Raw genomic sequence first — 19,053 nt, forward strand, 5'->3', positions numbered from 1 at the left:
TCCCACGACAATGGAATTATTATTAATGCAAGAAAACAAAATATATGCTTATACACTCTCCATATGCAAGTTGTCAGGATAAAGAACTGCATATAAAAAGTCATTCATACGATTGTTTACACACAAAAAACCAATCTCTTCCATGTAAATGCCCAAACATAGAAAAATTTTATCAATATACATACCTTGGTCTTACAATAGATGTCAATTTTAACTGGTCAAATCACATTGAAAATGTATGTAAAAGATTAAGATCCATATAAGGGAAATTTTATCACCTAAAAAACTTTGTTAATAAAAATATATTATACTTGAGGTGTTTTTGCACAAAAACGGCGCTATACAAGTCATCCAAGTATTATTATTATACTGTATATATAATGCATTAGCGGAATCAATTATAGGATACGGAGTAAATAGTTACGGATTAACGTATAAAACGTACTTAAATAAATAGAACAATTACAAATCCGTTTCCTAAAATTGATATCAGGCAAAAAAAAATACAATTATGTGAAGGCGATTATAAAAAATGTTTTCTTTGTGTTATGTGCTCTCTATACATAGTAGGATAGATTACCAACTAACGCTAGATGAACTCTGGAACACAGAATTCAAAAAACCTGTAAACCATAACTACCCTACTAGGCGTAGAGAAGCACAAATGTTTATTATTAAAATATCGCAAAATGTACACGGAGATAGAACAAACAGACATAAAATTCCGGAATTATTTAACGCATTACCTGAAGATATTAAAAATGAGAAATGTTATTCAAAAATAAAAACGAAAATTAGATCGTTCTACCTCCGTCAAACATAAAAACAATTAATATTGAGGATCAAGATATCAAGTTGAAATTAAAAATATTATTATAAGCTAATAAATAGGAAAAGTGAGAGATTTCTTACAATTAAACTGATTGATCAGTTTTGTAGGATCTAAGTAAAGAGAAAATAATGTAGGTACAAATAAAAAAAAACTGAATAAACACATTAAAAAAAACATCCTTTTTGGGACTTGCACAATGCTCAAATAATACCATAAGTGAATTATACCTATTACTTAAGATTTATGAAATATTTGAAATGTCCAAAATCCAAAGCATTTCTTTCATTGCAGCACAAAACTTTTCTAGATTTCTTCTCATTCTACAAAAATTGGGTAAATGCAAGGAATATCTGAAAATGCATGAAAATAGCAACTGAAAATGCATGGAATATGAGAACATTACATTTTTACTCTTGTTTACAAGAGAAATTTTTATTGAAATCTACGGTTTTATTCCAAGAATGATGAATGAATCGTACAAAATTAGAGTTAAATTAATATTTACATCTGTTCTTTGAAAAAATCTTCGTTAAGAAGGAACTTCAACTAGTAAATAAATAATCACTAAAATTGTTATCATATTTTACTGTTATGTTAATAATATAACGGCAGGCATAAAGACATGAACTCAGTAAATAATATGTACTTTTTCTAAAAATTTTGTACAAATCGAATTGAATTTTAGAACACGAATGATATATTTTTAAACCGAGTCCAGAATGTTCGCAAACTTTGTTAAAATATCACTTTTTTCTCGAAAAAATAACAACTATCATTTCAAAAGTTCTAGGTTTACATACACTTTCTGTTTCATATTGAAAAAACCTTTTGTGCAATATTCATATATTTGAATTTTTTATATATTTCCAAAACTACAGTAAAAATGATCGTTTACGCAGGTTACGTCGTAGTTAATGTTCAATTACATATAAATTTCAGTAAATCGACATAGAAATCTATTTGGAATTTTCATCCATATCGACATGCTGGAAAAGAGTTATTGCATTGCGTGAAGCGGGTCCGAGTCAATAAAGACCAGTATTCTTAAATTTAAGTGCTACAGACGCCACTGATAGCACCGTTATAACCTCTCCCTCTTTCACATTAACGACCCGGGCGCCAGAGAAAGATGTTATAACTGAGCTATCAGCGGTAGGGCCGTACGGGCCATGGGGCAGCTTGGTCGTTTGCAATAAGGGGACCGTAATTTTGCATATTCATGTGGCGTGCGACATATTTTGCTTTTCTCGTAATATAATATTATTATCGTTTTGCGTATCGGTGGATGGAAGCTTGGCAGTTTTATGAAAAACTTCGAGTTCCTATTCAAAAAAAATAAAAAATCTTTTTGTTACACAAGTTGTACGTATTAGCTTGGCAGTTTTATGAAAAACTTCGAGTTCCTATTCAAAAAAAATAAAAAATCTTTTTGTTACACAAGTTGTACGTATTTCGTTCGTGATCATCAGACATTTTGCTTGAATTGAATTTTACTTAACACATGGAGAAAACTTCCTTAAATATTGCTAATATATTAAGAATATTTTCAAATTATTCGTATTCCTGTTAAAAATGGGATTGTTGGCCATTAACGAATGAATTGATAGGAATCCTGATCCCGATAAACTTTAAGTAAAATACCAATGTTTTGTCACGATGTTCGAAACCGTGACCATAAAATTCCTAACATTTCTGCGTTATGTCATGATGTTTAATGTATTATGTATTATGTATACTCTATCAGTAAGCTGTTTGCAGACCCGTTTGTAACAAGATTACCAATGATTTTAAATTCTAAATATCTTTACTAAATCAGCAAAACTCATTTATCTCCGTGTAACAAGGTACTTTCCAACCTTAATCATTCCTATCTCTCTCACTCCTCCCAGTCTCACAACACACCTCAATTGGCGATAACACAGAATAATCTTAAATCATATCATGATATTCCGAGAAAAAAAATTATAACGACATGTGCACCCTCACCAGAGAGATGCTGAATATATATTTTACTGCTTTAACCAGTAGGTATTATCATCCGCTTCTGGATGAAGACCTGCCCAAGTTTCTTCCACTCCCCATGCTTTACGCTGCCACGTATTTGTCTTGATTATTTCATCGATCCCTCGTGATGTAGGGTGGCCTTGAACCTTTGGGAATCCTCTTGGGCACCACTGAATGAGGCGATCTTTCCTTTGATCTCTCCCGTCTTAGCGACGCACGACGTGTCCTGCATCTTTTTTGGCCTATACAATTATGTCGGTTACTTTCGTTGACTTCTTTATCCGTTATTTTTCTTTCAATCCCTTCGATAGGAAAATGAAATTAATCTACATTACCGATTAGTGGCTGACTTTCACTAGCTTCTCCATCACGAGCATCATATTCTGCTTATAATGATGGTAAAAAGAGGTTTTAAGATATTCTATTTATAAAATATGTTAGGTTTTAGAAATCCGTGTATTTCTTTCAGAAAAAATGCAAAAGTAGGTTAATACATCTGTGCAAACAAATTTTCAACTTGCAAGTATAAAATCGTGACTGTTATGCTTTTCAGCTGATCACAATTTGATCAAAAGCTAAAACAGGCCGAAAATCGGCGTTTAATCGGCGACCTTATAAAGAACAAACATGTAAAATGATGATGAGTTCAAAACGCCCCTTACTGTTTGCATATTTTAAAGCGTCTGAAGAGTTAAGAGTGTTTTTTTTAGGTAATTGAGCAGGCAGGTGTATATATTTTTTTCATTTGTTGGATGCATTACCCATTCATGTATTCCTTGTCGCTTTAAAATTCCGCCCACGTAGGTCGATTCATAATGCTATTATTTGACCACTGTAAGGAGCACGCCACTCGGTGGACAGCGGTGACTGCGTGTTGGACGGCCTCACTGAAGAGATACACCGATAGAAATGTCTTGTGGGCCTGCACGTATTATTCATTTACTTGTTAATTCGTTGTTTTCTTGCTTACGTTCACGACCTCCAATCCAATCAAGCAGAAGAAGCAGGCTCCTCCTCTCCTCACAGTCCTGCGCTGCATGTGATCCTTCATGCAATGGTGAACTTCCTCTGATTCTCTTGCCTTCCTTTTACCATTGACCATAAGCTTATCCAGACTCGAGTTCTCAGTTTAGTGAGCAATATGTTCAAAGCATGATTTTGACTAACGAGCAACTTTTCACGATAATTTCCTGCCCGCTGGGTATTTACGTCAAGATTTCCGTGTAACGATCAATATAGATGGCGCAAGGTTCAATTCGATCGTGAATTGCCTATTATTGTCTTGGCGTTGAGTTCGCTTAGCTACCGATATAACAACCATATTGACGGGCCAAATCTATTTTCTTCTCGCTCTGTTACATATACAGGGTGTCCAAAGGTAAGTGTTCAAGGTATGATGATAGAAGTAAAAAAGATGAATGACTTTTTTCGAAATTCCGTCGTTTTTTCCAATACAAAATTTTTTTCCCGTTGAAGAATATTATTTTTTCAATACAAAAAATTCAACTGACGTATATGAAATCCATCTCAAAACGTTGAAATTTCTAAAAAAGATTTTTCTCTTTATTATTTGTAATATCATGTAGAAAATCACCTCTTGAAATTAGTTCGCTTTACCCGGGACACTACCCATATACGAAGTGTCTCGGCTTGTCACCTACCTGCTAACAAAGCTGTGATAATTTTTAACGCGTTTTCGATTTTTTTTAAATTTATGCAATTTTGGTAGAGTTGTTTCAAGAAATGTTGACAGTTTTGTGTTGTTTTATTGACGGGACATGGTAATATTGAGAGCCGACACCTAGTCCCTGCAAGTATATTGATAACAAGTACAATAGGCAATGATAAGCATTTTATCTTGCTCGTTTACATTATTTAGGATACGTTGTAAGCAATTATCTAAATTCAACAAAACGATTTCATTGGCCTGTTTTGCTGGGTCGTATGAAGGGATCACACGAGGAAAATACAGAAGACAGTATAGTATTGTCCTGTCTCTGCTCCGTGAGCAGCCTCGACTGCGCAGAGTAGGACAATGGATAAATAGAATAACTAGTATCACCATAGTTCAAATGCAGAATGAATGGAATCGAAAATGGATGCACGACATGGGTCCGGGAAAAATGTTAAGTCTTTTATACCATGGTGTAAATTCCATTCATGCGACTTTTTTCTGCTGAAATACGAGATCCGAGTGCCGAGAGCGCTGAGAGCCAAGGTGAGAGTATCGAGCAACTGGCTATTGTCCTACTGTCTTGTCCAATCACGTTTACAAGCGGAAAATGCAGCTGGGCCTGGTTGTGGAAGTAAGACTATCCTGCAGAAATATGTAGCTTTCCGTCAATATCTGGAACAATGTATTGTCCTGTTCTCCAAAATAATGTTCATACTAGGACAGTGGGTCAGAACTGGGACAAGCAAGCATTGTCATGTCCTCGTGTGAACCCGTCATAGTAGTTGAAAGGTTGTACTCTTAACTAGTGATGGGTATCAGTTGTTTTCAAGTCAGTATGGATCACGCTTCTAGCGATTTCTGTTCAGTGGATGGCCTAAAACAATATTCACTTGTCGTGTCTCATATGACGGATTCGTTTGACGACAGGTTATACAAAATATAAATGTCTTTTCTGTATTAGTGATGGAGTTTGATCATCAAAGAAAAAGGTAAATTAAACTTCATACCAAAAAACTAATTTGTTGTTAATTTCAATATAACATTATTAAACAATTGCTCCGTGATGAAATTTAAGTATCGAACTAAATAACATTTTGGAGAAAATAATAGACAGTGACAATAAAAACAGTCAAGTGGCACAATGATCTTTGTATTATCCATGATATAATTAATTGTAAGAGCTCACCTACTGATGGCACTATGTCAGTCTGTTAGGTTACCCATAGATGGCGTTTAGTTGTCGAGTATTGTAGAGACCGAATGAATAATAAATAAGATTGAAACCTCAAGGTATCAATATTATTCTAACCGCCTGCTTATTAAGACATCAGAGTTCATTGTCAATTTATCACATTAATGTTACAATTGTTTTGCTGAAGTTGGAGTTTTATTTAATAAGAGAGTTTGTGAGAAAATCCGGAGATACAACAATCGTCGTCTTTCATAACAAAAAATGGTCATCTCCACCCTGCACGTTGCAGCAAGGAATGACCCAGCTGAACATGTCATACTAACATCGACCAACAAAGTCTAGACAGGACATGTGGATGTTAAAAATGACACCGAAACCAAAATTATTGGTTCCAAAAATTGGGCTACGAAAACATTTAAGTATCGAAAAGAAAGTACTTTATTTCGCAGGATTCGCAAATAAGAAGCTTTTTATCTTTTGTTGGTCTGTGAGGACCAAATTTGTCTCCCAAGATATTATCCTTTCGAAGCAAGACGACGGAATCAGATGGGGAGTTTGGTTATAAAATTACTCGTTGGTGGGCCGAATTATTCGACCGAATGCGTATGACACGCCATATCTAGAGTTAATATATCGATGCATACTAAGTATTACAGATTGAAGTATTAAAGTCTGACAGATATTCTTATGTTCAGGTTAAAAAAACTTATATCTTTTTTAGGTGAATACCTCACAAGAATCCCAAATACTCGTAACCTTCTGGATCCAGTCAGACTATGACATGTACGATTGGGATATGTTTTGAGGCTGAAGGTAGTAGGGAAGGGAAGGTTATGGGGAGGAGGAAGGTGGGTCATTAACTGGCTGTTCATATTTGATCACCAAACATCGCTAAAGCTATTTCAAGCAACGCTCCAATTGCGAATGATGATCTTACACCAGGGTGATACTGAGAGCATCTTCCACTACACATTTTTTTAAAAGAGTAAATTGTTTATAAAATTTACCTGGGTACGCCGGGATATGAACCTTCTGGCCTGCTAGTCGAGAGCTTTACCCCTTGACTGCGGGGCCGTTTATGTAAGTATAGTGGAAGACTTCGAGAGATAAGTTTGTTAAAAACAACCAAAGAAATCTCGCTTGGACTTGGTTTCGTATAAAAAACAACAACAATGTATGTGATGTGGGTTACCATTGTGCTTATATTCCTAAAACCACACAGAAACGCGGTTTCGCATTAGAGCTACCGGAGTTGGGGGAAAAACTATACCAAAGGCGAAGGAGTCCCACGTTGCCCCGTCAACATGGCATAATCTTCCTCGCCTTTGTAAAAGTTGTTTAATGCAAGCATTGTCCTTACACCATTGAAGTCATTTATGGACCTAGCAGGAGATAAACGTGTCGGAATAGCGCGACTCGGCAAAAGGACGCTATTCTTCAGTTAATTAAATTGTGCCCCATGGCATGGAATAGAGGAATGGTGGAATAGTGAACAGAGAATATCACCCCAATGTTTTCACGAGTTGTGGTTCTGGTGGAGTTAATCTTGATGAATGTAAGGGCCATGTGAGTACTTAAATATTTGACTTGGAATTATGTTTCTTGTTTAGTAGTTTATTTAAAAAAAATATTCTCCATTTACACAAAGTGCTATTGTACTCGTAACATGTTTTATTCGTACGGTACCCATGTATATTGTTCGTGAATTTCAGAAGCTCTTTTTTTAATAATAATATATTTTATTGACGTGTTTCAAGGAAAATATTTTCTTCTTTAGTGTAAAATGTACAGAAACGTTGTACCTATATTATATCCTTAGCATACATTCTATCTTGGTGTAAAAAATATTGGGCTTGAAACATGTTGATATGATCAAAAAATTGACGTTAAAACTATTATTCGGACATTTAGAATAATTTACACCAAAAAATTTCTTGAATACTTTTTAGCTACCATCTAAATAGTAACACTACGAAAGCGTATCTTCTAAAAACGCAGGATTAAGTTAAATCAGAAAGAATAAAAAATTAAGAAATTTAAATAAATATTTCGATAGTTCGAGTAACGAGATATAGATCATAATCATCTAGTTTATATAGATCATAAAGGTTATAAAGTTATCCAACAGATGATGTTGGTAGTCGATAGTATATAAGTGGGCATATAAACAAACGAGCCGAACCGCCGAGCTGAACCACAACTTATAGGAAATGAATGAAGCAACCGCAAATGTCGTGAAATGCCGCTCGCGGTGTCTTCGTTCCTTTCCCACAATTCGTTGGCTATGCTGTATTTCTATATACAGCATAATAGCGAGGAAGTTATCCTCCTGGCCGACCTACACACTTGTTTCTAATTATAAGAGTTCTTCTAAAGTAGAAATAGGTTTTGATGTGACGAAGGAGTTTTCATTTCAAGAATCCATTTAATTATTACATTCATTCACAACTCACGATGCTTATAATGTCGCTTCAATGAAGCCAAAGAGGTCTAGTAAATAAATAACATATCCGAAATATACTTTTACGCCCCCTTATTCACGTAAATATAAACCTTACTTATATAAAAAATGTCTACTTCCTCCCCAGGATTTCCTTTTGAATTTATTTGTGGGTTGTATTATATGAACGAAATATTGAAAATTAAATGAGTCGTAGAGGAAAGTGAGTCTTAATGCGGGTCTTTTTCCTTTCTTTCCTTTCAAGGGTTTAGAAGCAAAAAAGCCAAAGAGTTTTCATTGAAAAAACATAGCTAGGCTCCGTGGAATTGAGTAGAAATGTTGAATCAGCTTTTCAAAACATACAAATTTTCTGAGGAAACGAAAAAGATTTTTTAATGAATTAGTAAATTTTACCCTACGTTCGAAAATTATTCCAGCTTATAAGCTCGGAAATATGAAAAGTAAGTCACGTAACGTTTTTATGGAAAAGGTACGCTGGTTTTCTATAGTTTGAAAAATTATTAAAGAAATACGTTGAACTTTTTTTCGAATGGTTTTAATTTGCTTGACTTTGTTGAATTTTGATGAATCTTAATAGTTATTACTGGAGAACTATAATCTTTATTGCTCGAAGATATTCTCGACTATTGTTGTGGAAAAATATTACCTTTTGTGATATTTATTTTGCAACCAGAAAAGTGGTAGGCCGTTTAGTAAAAGGTTTGGTGTAATTAATAAGCCTTTAGAGTTGAATTATTGTTAACGGACTTTTTTATTGTATATTGTTCGGAACAACAAAGGTCAAATGACTAAAAGGAATATGTGCCTACATGATACTTAACGGAAGTATTACTAAAGAATTTGATTTCGCATCTGCGTATGTATCATTCTATTGTGGGTATATACGTAATTATCAAATATAGTAAAGTATAGTACGTAATTAGCTTACATTTTCAATATCTACACATAATACATTTATGCCGCCTTACTTACAATTTTTTTAAGTATATTAAATTTAGTTTTAATATAAAACATTTTACATCAAGTGTATATCTATTCTAAAACTACTATAAAATATTCCATAACCTACGTACTAATATGTACTTGAAATAAACAGATTAGACATAAACCAAGAAAAAATACAAGATTTTTAGCTTCCTTAACATTTAAAAAGAGTTCATTGAAGATTTTGAAAACTTTACAATAAATATTATTTTGTGTTGCCTGGACTGTACACATAATCTGGTAACATTTTTAACATGTATATAAATACTAGGGTATTATAGACCAAACGTTGCCACACACTTAGAATATTGAGTTCCAATAATAATTGTCTGTCTAATTGTCTGAATATTTGCCGCCCAAGCAATTGGTCGGCCGTTGCAAATTTAATTTAATTAATATATATATTTTTTTAAACATGTTAATATTTTTAAAACACTTTTTTTTAAAACTTCAAACCAAGTAATTTTTCGCAAACTTAAGTCACGATAATCTTAAATTATTAGACGTTCCTCAATTGTTCGTGATCAATGGGCTAATATTCATTAATGATCTAAATTAATGAACTTGTCTTTTGAATGCTCCACTTCTTGACACAATCCAGCGAAAAATAAAGCAATGGGCCTTTAATTTAAATTAATTCAACCTAAACACATAATTAGGCAACAAAAAAATTAAAATCCTGATCTCCATCGACTTAAAATCGATGAGTTAAAGTCAGGAAGTATGGTATATGTGGGAAACATTGAACAAGTTACATCGAATGACTTCCGAGTTATATTAATTCAGACTGTTATTTATTCAGACGTCCCTAAAGTCTCAGCCCTAATAGGCAAATTTGATAGACACCGTTGGAGAATTTTAATTATCCTCTGCCCTTCCATTCCTCGCTTGGGTAGTGGTAGATATTAGGTAGATGGTAGTAGGTAGAGGATAGTTTGGCCAGAACGGGGCAGCCTGCCAATATCTAGTTATGCCCGACCCTTGCAAACTTGCTAACCGAAATAGCTGAAACTTGCCTAATAGTTTCCACTGAAAACTGTAGTAATCAGCAAAACTAATTAAATACTTGTTGACAGTTGTTATTAGCTGATATTGAATAAATAAGCCGCATTTCATGAAAGTTTAATGAGTTGGTTACTAACATCGGTGGTACTTGTTCTAACTCAGACATTTAGTGCGTAGAGATTCAGATTGCTTTTAAGATCGTCGAACTTGGTTATTTCTTGGCTTTGTCAAATTATACTAAATAACTTGCGTAAGTTTTTTCGAAATTTATCTAGTAGTCTACTACAAAAACCTTGCGTGATTTCATTAAGGGCTTTAATATATCCAAAAATTGATTTTAAATAAGAAAAGTAAAAACAGGCATTGGAACTAAATTTAATTTTATGTGATGATTGGGTTTCGGGAACTTTTCTCTACATAATTAGATATTATGGTTCAATGACGATTTCAATTTTTAAATGCTTAAGTAAAATGTTACATAAATTTACCCTTTATAGATGTAAAGGAGTCTTATTACAAAAATAAAGTGGTCTTATTGAAAAAATCTAAAATAGTTTGGTCAATAGAATCAATGTGATACTATTAATAAATAAGATTTTTAATTAGAAACAATCTCTTGTAAAATGAATGTTTTTTTAAATCATTGAAGACAATATTAGCGACCTTTAAACGAAAATTTGAAATTTGTTATTGGGTTTACAAAAACAGTTTATTTTTAAACAAAAAAAAAAAAACAAAAAAAGATAGGAATTGAAACGAGAAACTTAGCTTTGCCGGGGTTTTGCTCTAACACTGAGCTAATTCGACCCTATTCCCTTTGATCATATTTAACGGTATCATGCTTTGACTAAGAACAACTAATATTATCTTTTTAACGAATATTTTAAATGACTGCTATTTTTATGTATGATTTTCCCGGAATGAATGCAATCTAGATAGTGTCTTGGATAAATATGTTTTTTTTTAACGTGCGACATCTATTGACTTTTTTGCCATTTCTCTGATATTTTTAATGTTGAATATTACAATTTGAGGTTTTAATCTTAAAGTTATGTACTTAAAATATTGTTTTAATTTATTTCTTGGGCTAAATCGGTAAGCAAGTTCACATTGGTTTCGATCTTCCGTGATGTGGCTGTTTAAAAAATATATTGAAAAACTAAGGTATAAACAAAATTTACACTTGCATCAAATTGTGTTGAAAAGTCAAAAGCGAAATTTAACAAAATACGAAAAGTACGAAATTTCTTCACTTCAATAACGAATTGTGTAAAAAAAATGTGAAACGAAGTAATTTAATATTCGACAAGCATCTTATTATTGAATAAGACGATATTTTGGAAAGCCACTAGGAACTAGGAGCCTACTGCATATGCAATTAATAAATATAGTGCGGTTGAACTTAATATTTAAGGTGTGTCGTGAAACGTACTAAGCGTGTATGTAAAACGTTTTTCTTTGAGTCTTGAAATGCGTTAATCCTGCCGAATTAACGGGATGCTGTTAATCACACTACAGGGTCTCGATTCTCAACGAAGTCATTCCACTCGAACATTGAGTGGAATGACTTTTGACATTTGGCGTATGTAAATATGTACCTTCGACAAGACTCAACTTCGAACGATGCATTGGAGAATCGAAACCCTGAATATTAGTTCGGGTACCTTTTACCGAACAGCCTACACTTCGTGCATAGAATTAAATTAATTAAAATAAGCAATGTAGTAGCCCATGAATTCATCCACTACGCAAAGCGCGTAACGAACCTGATATTTATCTCTTTGAATGTTCTGTAGGGGGCAAATTTTAGAAGTTAATTTTCAGTACCACCAGTATTTCAAGAGAAACATGTTATTTCTTCATACTGACCAAAGTCAAGTTAAAAGTTTATCTTGATACTTAGTTAACACTCAGTGTCCAAATAATATTACTTGTTATGGCATCGTTTTGCTATGATGTTCATTGATGCTCGAAAAAATACTTACCTACTTGGACTTAATTCCGCCAATTAGAACCAACCCATGCAATATTATATATTCAACAAAAATAGGATTTTTTCTCCGTGTGCAATGTCTCCGTGTGAATAAAATAATATACATAACTATTTTCGTATTTCCAATGCTTAAGTCTTTTATAAAATTAAGAATTATACACTGCCATAGGTCACCCTAAGTGGTTCGCTACATTTGATGGCTTAGCAGGAGTGCCCAGTTCATCGGGTGAGATGTGTTCAAGATAAGCCTACCCACCAGCTGAAGAAGCTGGTTTGGGGATACCCTTTGACCTATCTTGACCCATCGCCTAGTGCCACAGCGGAAGGGATATATTCATGGACACACTAATCTCTAGATTACTACCCAACCCTCATACCTTTTACTTTCCCAGATTTTTTCTCCTTCTTTTCTTAAAAAAAAACCCTCCACACAGCATGCCAAAAGATGACATAGGCACTGAGGGAAATTATTTTCCTCAGGGTTAATGTTAAAAAAACTATATATATTTCTGATTTCATATATATATGTAGTTTTTCATTAACTCTTCTCCTTATAGTTTAGTAGGATCCAGTTTGCACAACTATCTCGGTACAACCAGCTGTGGACCAATTTGCTAGTATATAGTCCAGAATTATTACTTTCTTTCGTACAAACAGAAAGTTCATTTAAATGGCTTATGGTCCGCTTGCCTCTGAAAAGGTCCCTCTTCCTCGCTCTAGTAATTCATTAGACCTTTATGTCCCAGTACGAATAGCCTACAGTCTGTAAGAGCACAGTAGTACGCTCATCAGGTCTCGAGCCCTATTAGTTTGAATAAGAAAAAATACGCTCATTGGTCTGGGGGACGTGAACTGCGGCCAGCCATGTGAAAGGAAGACTTTATTTACTTGAGTGTAAATGTTAACAGGAGCGAAATGTTACGTGAATGCTGCAGGACTAATTAATTAAGGTGTACGAGTATTCACTTTAATTAATAAAATAATATAGTTTCTTTCCTAAAATTGGATGGATAACATTTGTTGGTGTTGGTTGGATTGTAATTTTGTAACGATTTTCAATCGAATTGCAAATTTAATGAAAACCTAACCTAACTTATATTACCAAATAATGATTTGTTATCCATAACTAGAAAATACTCCTACCTACTAATATTCCAAATCAATAATTTTTTATAATTTTTGGACCTTCGAAAGCCTGTGAGACTAAGGCATTCTCGTTTGGGATTAAAGTGAAAAGTCATTTCATTTTAATTTGGGAGGCGGGTATGGGTACCGTTACCCATTTATTGGATAACCAACACCTCTGCCATGGGTCGCGCCAAATGGTTTGCTACGTTAAGTGACTTAGCATGGGTGCCCGGTTCATGGGGTGAGGTTGGCAGGCCGAATCAGTGACTGGTTAATCAGTGACCTCACTTCCGAACTCACTAACCCCCGGATTCCTACATACCCCTTGTACATTTTTCCTTCCCAAAACTTTCCAATCTTCCTTTCCTCAAAAGATCCTCCACACAGCTTCCCCAAAAATGACATAGGCCCTGAGGAGAAATATTTTGAAGCTAATGTAAAAAAACTACGTTTCAATTCTAAAACGTTTTCTCACACCAGGGCGATAATGGAATGTAACGTATTCTACTCTGAGACGTTCCGCAAATACACTTAAATTATTTTAAATAAATAAATTGTAAATTGAAACAAATTAATCAAATTAAATTTACTTGCGCACGCCGGGATTTGAACTGTGAGCTCAGGATTGCTAGTAGAGAGCCTTACTCCTCGGCCATGGAGACCGTTAAAAATATGTACAATAATAATATATTATCTTTATTGTAATAAATTTTCAACAATAACTAAAAATATATATTTTTTAATTATTCCAGAAAGTGGGGAGGTAAGTGCAATCCCACACATTCCATAGAGAGTATTGTTATAACATATTTATTAATAAGAATAAAAGTAAAACAAAATCAAAAATAAATAAAACAACGAAATATAGTAAAAAAAAGAAAGTGTGCATAGTGTATATTTGTTTATAAAGAGGAGGTTTATATAAACGAAATTAAATGTATAGTTATATGTTGAGGTTTCTCATAACCCACCTCACTAGGCTGGCCAGTGCTGAATCCATCATTTTACAAGTTAATTTATTACACATTTGAATATACCTACACTTAAATGCAAATATATTCACTCAATAGTTTTGTTAAACCAATTATTTCGAATTTGGGTGAGTGCACCGGTAAAAGGCCATGTCATTATTTTTGATCCAAATTATTATGTTATCATTGAAAAAAAAATTATCACATTTTGATCGTGTCTGTAAGAATGTTGTAAAATCTTGTCGCATAAAATTTTGTTGATCGAAATTCGTATGCATTACAGGAATTTGTAGTAATGCTTTGTTATCGTTTCGAATAATGGGAGTATTTAATCTTGTCATGTAGAATTTATGTTTATTTCTAGATAATATATGCATGAGGATTGTTTTTGCATTCACATTTGTAAAATGAAAATATAAATACAAGTCATATTTTTGGAACATTTTTGTGCTTTGTAACTTATTTTTAAGATTATATATCATTGAAGAAGAAGCTTATACTAATAAATCTTAGCGAATCATGAAACAGTACAAGATACAGAAAAATAAAAAGTTAACGGTTACAAATATGAATGTATTCGATTCCAAGTTGTGACCGTTATGCTTTTGTTTTTCTGTGTCTTGTACTGGTTCATATTTTATTTAGATTTATTAGCATTATCTTTTTCTTTAATTAATATTTTAATTCTTGTAGAGTAGTTTAACTTTTAGTGAATACATGAAGTCGTCAGGACATAAAACATGATTGTAGTTTTTAGTATAACTCTGAGATGCCAAGTACATAATGTCAGGGTTTATTGTTTCCAGTGGCATGAAATTAAAATTCCTAATGGATAGTAGTAAAATTTACTCAAAACGCTACTAGTTTATTTAAAAAAAACAACAGTTGTTCTTAATTCATCTGACTTGTTATATTATGAGTGATAAGATAAACAATCATCTTCAGTAATATTATAAATTGTTTCCTTAAGATTCTACGAGATGAATTATACAATCAGAACGCATCGACGATTGCTTGCAAAAATTCATTCAAACCAATGTTTATGTTAATCTCCTCTCACAAATACTCCGCTAAATTGCACACTGTTGAATCGCTACAAATAACCACTGTACTGTATTGTAAATTGTAACTAATCCCTAGTAACAGGTAGGTTGTGTCTCCTCCTTAATCTGCATAACCGCGCCCTAACATCCTCCGCAGGTAGTTGTAGGTTGGTACCGTTTTCACGTGTCACCTGACTACTGCTTCCTTATTAAATCAGACGAATAAAGGCTTATTACTAATTAATAGAAGTAGAGTTATCTTCTGGAATGTCTATGGGATCGTATCCTGATATATTAATATTTCTCCCTACATAATAAAACACATAGTTCACTTGAATACCAAGCCGTTAAAACATATATCGTTAATCTAAGCTTTAAAAGCGGTTCCTTCTCTCACCAACTTAAACATGCAATGGTTATCCCAATACATAAAGATGGTGATAAAACAAATATAAAAAGTATAGACCCATTTCCTTGCTAAGTGTCTTGTCAAAAATCATTTTTATTTTTATAAGCAATAATTGTTCGCCTGAAACACTCATCCACATTGAAAAAATCTCCTGATAAAAAATACATGACGCCAACGGGACACGAACCCGTGTCCATTCGATTTCCGGTCGAAAGCTCTGACCACTGAGCTATGGAGGCTTATCTCTTACCCGCGAAATTATTCAATATATGCTAGTGTTTCATTCAACAATTACTGCTTGTTACATTTTTTTTTTCACCTGAGAACAACCAACTTTATTTTATATGTATTTTCATGTATTTTTTATCAGGAGATTTTTTCAATGTGGATGAGTGTTTCAGGCGAACAATTATTGCTTATAAAAATAAAAATAATTGACATCCTTTGTGCTATGCATAAATAAAATCTTGTCTTAAAAACATTAATTTATCAAAAAAATAATAATTGAAAAAATCGTTAAAAGTAGGCTTGTCTCCCATCTAGAAACCCAGAAGATTCTCCTACCCAATCAGTTTGGATTTCAAAACAACCTCAACACAGAATCTTCAATCTTAGACATGACTGATAAGATCACTAACAGCCTGGATGAAGGCGATTACTGCTTAGCCATATTCTTAGACTTAGTCAAAGCTTTTGACACGGTTTCCCATCCCATACTTCTAAAAAGGCTGACTCAAATAGGTATTTGAGGAAGAACTCTTAACTGGTTTTCATCATATCTAACTGATAGATCGCAAACGGTGAAAATTAACAACATAACTGTAAGTAACCCTTTACCTATCCAACTCGGAGTTCTACAAGAAAGTGTCCTAGGCCCTATTATGTTCCTCATTTATATAAATAAACTCTGTAACCTTCCCATTACCGGAAAACTAATATCTTTTGCAGATGACACTGTGCTTATATCCCGATACAAAAACTGGAAAGAAACATTCGAAATAGCTCAAAACGACATAGAACTTATAAAAAAATGGTTAGATGATAATTTCCTTACCGTTAATGCTGGAAAAACAAAATTCCTAACCTTCAGTCTGTCAACTGCAACCCAACCTACAAAAAACCAGAAGATAATAATTCACTCCTGTCTGAGAACTTGCTATTCCTGTAATTGCCCAGTTCTGGAACAAGTCACCCACACGAAATACCTGGGGGTCATCATTGACCAACATCTTCGTTGGGATCAGCACTTGGCCAGTCTAACCCCACGCATCCCCAAGCTCTCTTATGCTTTTCGAAATCTAAGAAATATCCTTACCACCTCAATTCTTAAAACTGTATACTACGCTCTCTGCCAATCCCTACTAGCTTACGGCATTGTAATTTGGGGTGGCTGTGCACAATCTATCATCGAACCTCTTTTAGAAGCCCAAAAAATGGTAATACATGTCATTAACAAGCGATCAAAAAGATACCCCTCCACTCGACTCCTCATAGAGTATAAGGTCTTAAACATATGACAAATCCCTTAAAATTTTCGCTAATACATTTCCTGTTCAAATATAAAAACAAAACTCTTTTACAACACAACTACACCACCAGAACAATAACCAACGGTCACTACAAAGTACCTTCACTACATACCACGTGAGCTCAAAGACAATTTTTCTTCCTAGGTCCTAAAATCTTTAACCTTATCCCTGAAAACCTAAAAACCGTGAGTCAACCCCATCCCTTTAAAAAACAAATTAAGAAATGGATCCTTACACACGGAATATATTAAAATTACAATACCCATTCATTTTACACTTTATCAATTTAATAACCTTTCAGACAAAACATAACATATCTTTATTCCCTAACTTAGCGGTATACTATGTAAATAAATAATTACTCTGATCTTTTTACTAATAATTACTCAAATTATTAGTAAATAGATCTTATAATCTTCTTATAATTCTATAACTTCTCCATTCTCTTCTTGCAACCCAAACTAGCTTTTCATCATTTTTCTTATTTCTCTTTTTCATATCATAGTAATGTATAGATTCTGTTCAATCTGTAAAATTCACCCGCCATAACACAGAGTCATCCCTAGCATAGAGGGTGAAATATCACAAAAAGTGGCCGAAACCATATAAAGCATTGTTTCAATTCTGAACCGTGGTCCTTACACCATGGCGATACTGAGAGTATCTTCCACTCTGATATGTGCTGCAAATGTACTTAAATTTGTTTGTAAACTAAATAGTCTTGGATAAACTAAACATATCCATATTACAAACACATTATTTCGAACTTTGCAATAATTCAAAAAGATAACAGCTAAACACATGGGAAAAAATAGTTGAGAGATAATACCTATTGTGAATTCTAAATTTGTTATATGATATTGACATAAACTAATTAAGTGCCAATGGCTGAGTGGTAAGATACTTTCTCCCAGTAAGACAGAAATCATGAGTTCAGTTCCCAGTTCAGACCGATGCATTTTTATTTTCTGTGTCTTGTTTTGTTTCTTGTTTCGTTTAGACTTATTAGTAATTTCTTCTTCTTCAGTAAAATGATCATTTTCTTCTCCTTTCATTTGCAAATAAATTTTTTTATAGACTTTCCCATCTTTTTGGTTAGGTAGAAAAGTTATTCTACTTCAAGATTTATCGAGCATTCGTAAAAGAGATAAATTAAAAAAGCTTTAAAGCACACATACGTCATATTGCGTTGTGAATCCGTTAAATTAGACGAAAGTGATTTTTTATTAGGAACACTTTAATGTGCTTATTTTAAAGCCCGCATTAAAAAGTGTCTTTTTACTGATTTACGCAACAGAAAACAAATCTTTGAAGATGTAGTTGTAAAATTACAACAAAATGAGAATTTCTAATGAAGTCTTCTTGTTTTAACTTTTATCCATAAAATGTCATAGAAAAATGGCAAGTGTTGATATACTAATCAGCAACCTACACGGAAAAAAAATACTTATGTAAAATATTGCTTATTTATTTTGAATCTCTTCAAATTATTCGTTGTCCGGTTAAAAATGGGATTACATGCCTTTAACGAATGAATTGATAGGTTTCCTAGTAAAAAAAACTAAAACATCATAAAGTTATCGAATTCTTATATTTTCGTATTTCGTCACTGCAGGACAAATGCAGGTGCGTGAACAAGTTTTTGCATATATTAGGAATATACTAAATGTGTATTAAAAAACGGCCACCAATCCTGACCTTAACTGGATTTTAATAAATCAGCAATAATATTTTTTCTCCATGTGTAAGGCTTTAAATCTCCAATGTTTTTTGAATTACTGAAGAAAAAATCAATTTTTTTCTTAGTAGTTCTATTGCAGACTCACT

The sequence above is a fragment of the Hesperophylax consimilis genome, chromosome 13, assembly GCF_061612785.1.
Source record: "Hesperophylax consimilis isolate HC1 chromosome 13, BYU_Hcon_1.0, whole genome shotgun sequence".
Taxonomy (NCBI): Eukaryota; Metazoa; Arthropoda; class Insecta; order Trichoptera; family Limnephilidae; genus Hesperophylax; species Hesperophylax consimilis.